Source organism: Neoarius graeffei, chromosome 6, assembly GCF_027579695.1.
Source record: "Neoarius graeffei isolate fNeoGra1 chromosome 6, fNeoGra1.pri, whole genome shotgun sequence".
NCBI lineage: Eukaryota > Metazoa > Chordata > Actinopteri > Siluriformes > Ariidae > Neoarius > Neoarius graeffei.
In genome coordinates, this window is record NC_083574.1 from 56317259 (window position 1) to 56325199 (window position 7941).

The window sequence follows — 7941 nt, forward strand, 5'->3', positions numbered from 1 at the left end:
GACACAGGTATAATAGGCCCGACTTCACTCTCCCTGTTAGTGGCAGAGAACAGCCTGGACAGTGCGTCAGGTTTGGTGTTCTTGGAGCCGGGGCGGTACGAGAGGGTGAAGTCAAACCGACTGAAAAACAGGGCCCACCTAGCCTGTCGTGGGTTCAGTCTCTTGGCTTGCTGGAGGTACTCCAGGTTCTTGTGGTCCGTCCAAACCAGGAATGGATGTTGCGCTCCCTCCAGCCAGTGCCTCCACTCCTCAAGGGCCAGTTTGACTGCTAGCAGTTCTCGATCCCCCACATCGTACCGGGACTCCGCAGGACTCAGGCCGTGGGAGAAGTATGTGCAGGGGTGCAGCTTTCCTTCCGAACGTTGAGAGAGCACCGCGCCGACACCACTGTCTGAGGCGTCCACCTCCACGATGAATGGTTGGGAGGTGTCCGGGAGGACCAGAATGGGTGCCGTGCAGAAGCGGTCCTTGAGGTCTTTGAACGCCTTTTCCACCTGAGGAGACCAGACATAAGATCCACCTGTCCCTCTGGTGAGGTCCGACATGGGTGCTGCTACAGAACTAAAGTTCCTGATAAATTTGCGGTAGAAGTTAGCAAATCCTAAGAACCGCTGAACCTCTTTGACGGACTTGGGAGTGGGCCAGTCCTGGATGGCCAGGGTCTTGGCTGGGTCCATTTGGAGTTGGCCTGTCCATACAATAAAACCCAGAAAGGAGACCTCGGGAACATGAAATTCGCATTTCTGGGCCTTGGCAAACAGATTGTTCTGTAGCAGCCTCTGGAGAACCTGGCGGACATGGTGGTGGTGCTCCTGCATGGTCTTGGAAAAGATAAGGATGTCGTCGAGGTAGACAAAAATGTACAGGCTAATCATGTCCCTCAAGACGTCGTTGATTAGGGCCTGAAAAACAGCTGGCGCATTGGTGAGTCCGAAGGGCATCACCTGGTATTCGTAGTGCCCAGACGGGGTGTTGAAGGCAGTCTTCCACTCGTCTCCCTGTCGGATACGGATGAGGTGGTATGCGTTCTGTAGGTCCAACTTGGTGAAGACGGTGGCGCCTTGGAGCAGGTCGAATGCTGTGGACATCAGCGGAAGGGGATATCGGTTGCGCACAGTGATCTTGTTCAGGCCCCTGTAGTCAATACATGTTCAGAGCCCCCCATCCTTCTTGCCAACAAAGAAGAAGCCGGCACCAGCGGGTGAGGTGGAGGGGTCAAATGAACCCAGAGACCAGGGCGTTTTTGAGGTATTCCTCCATGGCCTTGCGTTCTGGCTGAGAGAGGGAAAACAGTCTGCCACGAGGAGGGGTAGTCCCAGGGAGCAAGTCGATGGCACAGTCGTAGGCGCGGTGCGGAGGAAGAACGGCAGCCCTGCTCTTGCTGAAGACCTCCTTGAGATCCCAGTACTCTGTGGGAACTTGAGATAACTCGGTGAGATCAGGGGGCTCAGCAGGAGACACAGGAGAGCTAGAGAGCAGACAAGAGGCATGGCATGCAGGGCCCCATTCCACAACCTGGCTTGTAACCCAGTCTATACGAGGGTTGTGGCGGGTAAGCCAAGGAAGACCTAGAATAACTGGGAACTCAGGTGAAGGAATCAGGTGCAGGGATATTTCTTCCTTGTGACCTTGAGACTGGAGGAAGACTGGAGAAGTAACTTGGGTGACTTTTCCATCACCTAACGCTTGGCCATTGAGGGCAGACACAGACAGTGGGACTTCAAGAGGTGCAGTCGGGACATTGATGCTTTGGGCGAAGTGGATATCCATAAAGTTTCCAGCCGCCCCTGAGTCTAACAAGGCTTGACAAGAGTGGACGGAGTCACCCCAGGAGATGGAGACCGGGATGTAGATTCCTTGGCCAGGGAGTCCGGGAGAGAGGGTAGGCCCCGTCACAACCCTCCCTCGGCTGGACGGGGCGGTCCTTTTCCCGAGAGTTCAGGACATGATGCTCGGAAGTGACCAGGCTTGCCACAGTAGATGCAGCACTTGTCCCTCCTTCTGCGCTCCCTCTCAGATGCGGAGAGGCGAGTACGACCCACTTGCATGGGTTCTGGACAGTTACTGGAGGAGGTAGACGGGCTCCAGGTAGAGGCAGGGAGGCTGGGGAGGCTCAGTACTTGGCGGCGTTCTCTCATCCTGTTGTCCAGACGAGTAGAATGTGAGATCAGTGTTTCGGGTCACTTGGGCATCCGATAGAAGCCAGACCGTCTTTGATGGGGTCAGACAGACCATGGTGGAAGGCTGACACCAGGGCAGTCTCGTTCCATCCACTTACTGCTGCGAGCATCCGGAACAAGATGGCGTAGTCTGCGACGCTTCCCCCTTGCCGGATGGACCGTAGGTCGCGTTAACCGACAATTGTCCGTCATTGACGGATTTTTTTTAGCTATGATGGAAAAATCTGAAGGCCGTCGGTCATTTTGACGGATGTTTACCGTTACCATTACCAATAACAATAATAGCCTAATAATAACAATAATAAAACATAATGAAACACACAATTGAAATGATTGACAAGTTGTGGCAGAGTTTTCTTACATACAGTATACATAGTCTTCACTGCCGTCACTTTCAATCTGAGCCGACGTTGCGGCAGTCTTGATGTTCAGTGCATAGGCTACTCATGTATACATTGTAGCCACTGCGCAAGGCTGTTCCCCCCATCGCGCTCCTGACCGCGCTCTGACTTTTCTAACCACTAGCACAGTGAGATGTATTAATGTTTCCCTTCTCTGCAGAAGACACGTCATTTTTGCTATTAAAAAAAGAGATGCATTGGGTTGTTTGTGTCATTTCCCTGCCTGTACGTCTTAATGCAATAGCGCTCATTTAGGCTAGTTGTTTTCTTGTTTTTAAAATGAAACAAATGTCGATTTATTGTATTCTTCCCCAGCAAGCTTAGGAAGCTTAGGAACATCACTGCTCGAATATCTGCTAAACTATCATTTTAATGAGAGCACAGGTAGACAAACTAACATTTAAACATAACTTCGTTTTATTTAAGACCTTCTGTGTCAGGTTCCAGGCTCCGCCGAGCCGAGGCTCTTGCCGGCTTCTGATCACTTCCCTGGGAGAAATGTTTCCTGACTTCAGAACTTTGGCTGAAGTGGCGCTGGTTATTCCAGTCTCCAGTGTCGCAGCAGAGCGCGGGTTCAGCCTTCAGAATAAAATTAAAACGTCAATGAGAAGTTGTCTGTCCGAGGCAAAGACGCAAAATTTAATGACAATTGCCTCGGCAGCAGTCTCCATTGACGACTTTGATTATGCACAAGCGAGCTCCCAATTTAAATCCATGCGGGCCAGAAGGAAGGTTTGAGCTCACGCAAACAGGTCAAATTAGATTGTCACTTAAATCGTTGTAGTGGACTGTTCATATTTGAACTGCAATTGTCTTGCTACGTTGTAAAATAACATTGTTCATATGCCCGTTAAGGCACAACAGCTGCAATGTTTTTAGCGGAGGGAAAATGGGTTCACAAGTGACCGAACGTCAGAATCTCTGTTCATCTTTTTGCATCATAAATACATAAATAAATGATTAAATAATACAAGCTTGTTCTGTGAATTAATTTTTAAATGAAAATGAGTCCATGAAAACACAAGTTATTAAATATATAGCATTTATAGCCTATATACATTGTCATTTAAAAGTTAAAATAAAATGACAGATAATAATGGACAATGACAGAATTTTTACGACCCTGTCCGTCAAAATGACGGACAATGAAAAAGTCTAACGCAACCACTGGGATGGACATGAGCTTTCTGGCTGCGTCTTTACTGATGTCTGCTTGATCGAAGACACGCAGCATCTCCTCAGTAAACAGCTGGAAATCAGAGCACTCAGGTCCCTGTCTCTGCCAGATAGCAGTAGCCCAGGCTCGCGCCTTACCAGCTAACAAGGTTAGCACAAAGGCAATCTTGCGGCGATCCGTAGTGTAGGTGGTAGGCTGAAGCTCAAAGGTGAGTTGACACTGGGTAAGGAACTCTTGACACTCACTGTGCTTGCCGTCATACCTCTGTGGTGCAGGAAGGCTGGGTTCGCGAGGTGAAGAAGGCAGCATGGCAGGCGGCACTGGAGCAGGAGCAGAATCAGGTGGAGTAGATGGGGGCAGAGAAGTCAGCTGTGCCAGGGTTCTCCCAATCTGCTGAAGCAGTACCTCGTGGCGACCAAGGGTCTCACGTTGGCTTGCGAGATTCCGTCCCTGAGTGTCCATGGTGGATCCGAGGCGCATTAACGCAGCCATCATTCCCTGAAGGTTGGCCGGGTAGACAGATGAAGAAGCCTCTGCTGAGTCGGTCATGACGGAGTCTTTCTGTTAGGGTTTTGCTGGGATTCGAACCTGGTTCGCTGGTGTGATAATCCAGCAAACCCCCACTAGGCCACCAGGGGGATGACTCAAATGCAGAGGCATGAGGCGGAAGTAGAAAAAGTATCAAAAAGGTTTATTTACAATATTTACATGCAAAAAATCCAAAAAGTATAATCCAAAACGCTCAGAAGATATAAGGGAAAAAATAAAAAAATCCAAAAGTTCAAAGTAAATACAAAAGCCAATAACCAGAAAAGAAGGGGTAAAAATCCAAACGCTCAGAAGATCCAAAAAGTCAAAAACAAAATCCACAAAGTCCAAAAGAAAGCAAAAATACAAAGAACACAAGGACATAGGCGAGGAAATAGGAACAGAGGTAACTGGAGCTAAACATAGCACAAAGACTCCGTGACAAGAGGACTGAACTCAGGGGTATAAATACACAAACTAAAATAGGACACAGGTGACACTAATGAGGACTAGGCGGGGCACAAGACACATGGAAAACAACAAACATAAAACACAGAAACAGTGGTGGCCTCTAGAGGCCAAAACAAACATGACAAGAAAAGGAAATAACAGCGGCCTCTAGAGGCCAAAACAGTCCCAGTCCTAACACTATCACTGCGGTGTCGTTCGCAAACTTCAGGATGATGTTGTCCTTGTGGGAGGCAACACAATCGTGGGTGAACAGAGTTTAGAGGATGGGGCTGAGGACGCATCCCTATGGGGTGCCAATGTTTGTGATGATGCTGGATGAAGTCCTATTACCAATCCTGACAGTCTGGGGCCTGCCAATCAGGAAGTCGAGGAGCCAGTCACAGAGGGTGGGGTGCAAACCAAGTGTGGACAGTTCACACTCAATGCTCAATGCATACCCATACTCAGTGCATACACATACTCCATGCTCAATGCATACACATACTCAACGCATACATACTCAATGCTCAACGCATACTCAAAGCTCAATGCATAATCAATGCTCAACGCATAATCAATGCTCAATGCTCAACGCATGCATATACTCAATGCTCAACGCATACACATACTCAATGCTCAACGCATACACATAATGCTCAACGCATACTCAATGCTCAATGCATACACAGAATACTCAACTCATACACATACTTAACGCATACATACTCAATGCTCAACACATACACATACTCAATGCTCAGCGCATACACATACTCAATGCTCAGCGCATACACATACTCAATGCTCAGCACATACACATAATGCTCAGCGCATACACATAATGCTCAACGCATACACATACTCAATGCTCAATGCATACACATACTCAATGCTCAGTGCATACACATACTCAATGCATACACATACTTAATGCTCAACGCATACACATAATGCTCAACACATACTCAATGCTCAATGCATATACATACTCAATGCTCAACGCATACTCAATACTCAACACATACTCAATGCTCAATGCATACTCAATGCTCAGTGCATACACATACTCAATGCTCAAAGCATACACATACTCAATGCTCAACGCATACTCAATGCTCAGCGCATACACATACTCAATACTCAATGCATACACATATTTAACGCATACACACTCAATGCTCAACGCATACACATACTCAATACTCAACGCATACACATACTCAAAGCATACACACTCAATGCTCAACGCATACACATAATGCTCAGTGCATACACATTCTCAATGCTCAACGCATACACATAATGCTCAGTGCATAAACATACTCAATGCTCAACGCATACACATAATACTCAGTGCATACACATACTCAATACTCAGTGCATACACATACTCAATGCTCAACGCATACACATACTCAGTGCTCAACGCATACACATACTCAATGCTCAGTGCATACACATACTCAATGCTCAACGCATACACATAATGCTCAACGCATACACATACTCAATGCTCAACGCATACACATACTCAATGCCCAACGCATACACATACTCAATGCTCAGTGCATACACATACTCAATGCTCAACGCATACACATAATGCTCAACGCATACACATACTCAATGCTCAACGCATACACATACTCAATGCTCAACGCATACACATACTCAATGCTCAGTGCATACACATACTCAACGCATACCCATACTCAATACTCAGTGCATACACATACTCAATGCTCAATGCATACACATACTCAACACATACACATACTCAATGCTCAACGCATACATATACTCAATGCTCAGTGCATACACATAATGCTCAGTGCATACACATACTCAATGCTCAGTGCATACACATACTCAATGCTCAGTGCATACACATACTCAATGCTCAGTGCATACACATACTCAATGCTCAACGCATACATATACTCAATGCTCAGTGCATACACATACTCAATGCTCAGTGCTGGAGGTGAAAAATCTGCTGTCTGGTACTAGGCTACGTATGGTTGAATCAGATTATAACTTTGCAATCATCTGCTGTGTTCTGAATCCTACATGCACCAGTAGGTGACGCACACACAGAATATTATGTAGGCTATGTTAGGCTACGATGCATATCTAATATCTGCATTGCTGAGGTTATTAATTTTTTTTGTTTGTTTTATCAATTTTATAGGCCTAGTTATTCTGCTTAATTTTTGTCTACATCCATGTATTTTCTTCATCTGTCATCCTGATACTGTACTTTTTTTGTATTTTGCCCAATTTGGCATCTTGACTAGCCGTCGTTCACTAACTGCACTCTGTGTCGTGTGATGCCCACGATCTCTGATTGGCTCACAGAAGTGTTTAATATGGATGGATTGAATTGGATGTAGACTAGTGGACATAGATAGTGCATAGAATGTGCTGCATCAAAGTCCTTCTAAGGCTATATAAGTGTCTCTGGCTGCATTCTCACACAGAACGTTGGTGCGAAATATTTATAAACATCTTATAAAAACCCGGGGGAGGCATGGTGGTGTAGTAGTTAGCGCTGTCGCCTCACAGCAAGAAGGTCCGGGTTTGAGCCCCGTGGCCGGCGAGGGCCTTTCTGTATGGAGTTTGCATGTTCTCCCCATGTCTGCGTGGGTTTCCTCCGGGTGCTCCGGTTTCCCCCACAGTCCAAAAACATGCAGGTTAGGTTAACTGGTGACTCTAAATTGACTGTAGGTGTGAATGTGAGTGTGAATGGTTGTCTGTGTCTTTGTGTCAGTCCTGTGATGACCTGGCGACTTGTCCAGGGTGTACCCCGCCTTTCGCCTGTAGTCAGCTGGGATAGGCTCCAGCTTGTAGAGCAGGATAAAGCGGCTAGAGATAATGAGATGAGATGTATGGTGAGACAAGACTGAGCAACATCAGGAAAAAACAACAACAACCATCAGAAGCATTGTGAGATAATATTCATTGACTGTAGTGCAAGTAGAAAAGGAGAGAATGTCCAGACATGGAGTCATCATGGATGGGGTTATTTGAGACCCTATGTGAATTTGCTTAAAAGAGATAGGCAGGGGGTGGTGTAGTGGTTAGCGCTGTCGCCTCACAGCAAGAAGGTCCGGGTTCAAGCCCAGCAGTCGGTGAGGGCCTTTCTGTGCGGAGTTTGCATGTTCTCACCATGTCCGCATGGGTTTCCTCTGGGTGCTCCGGTTTC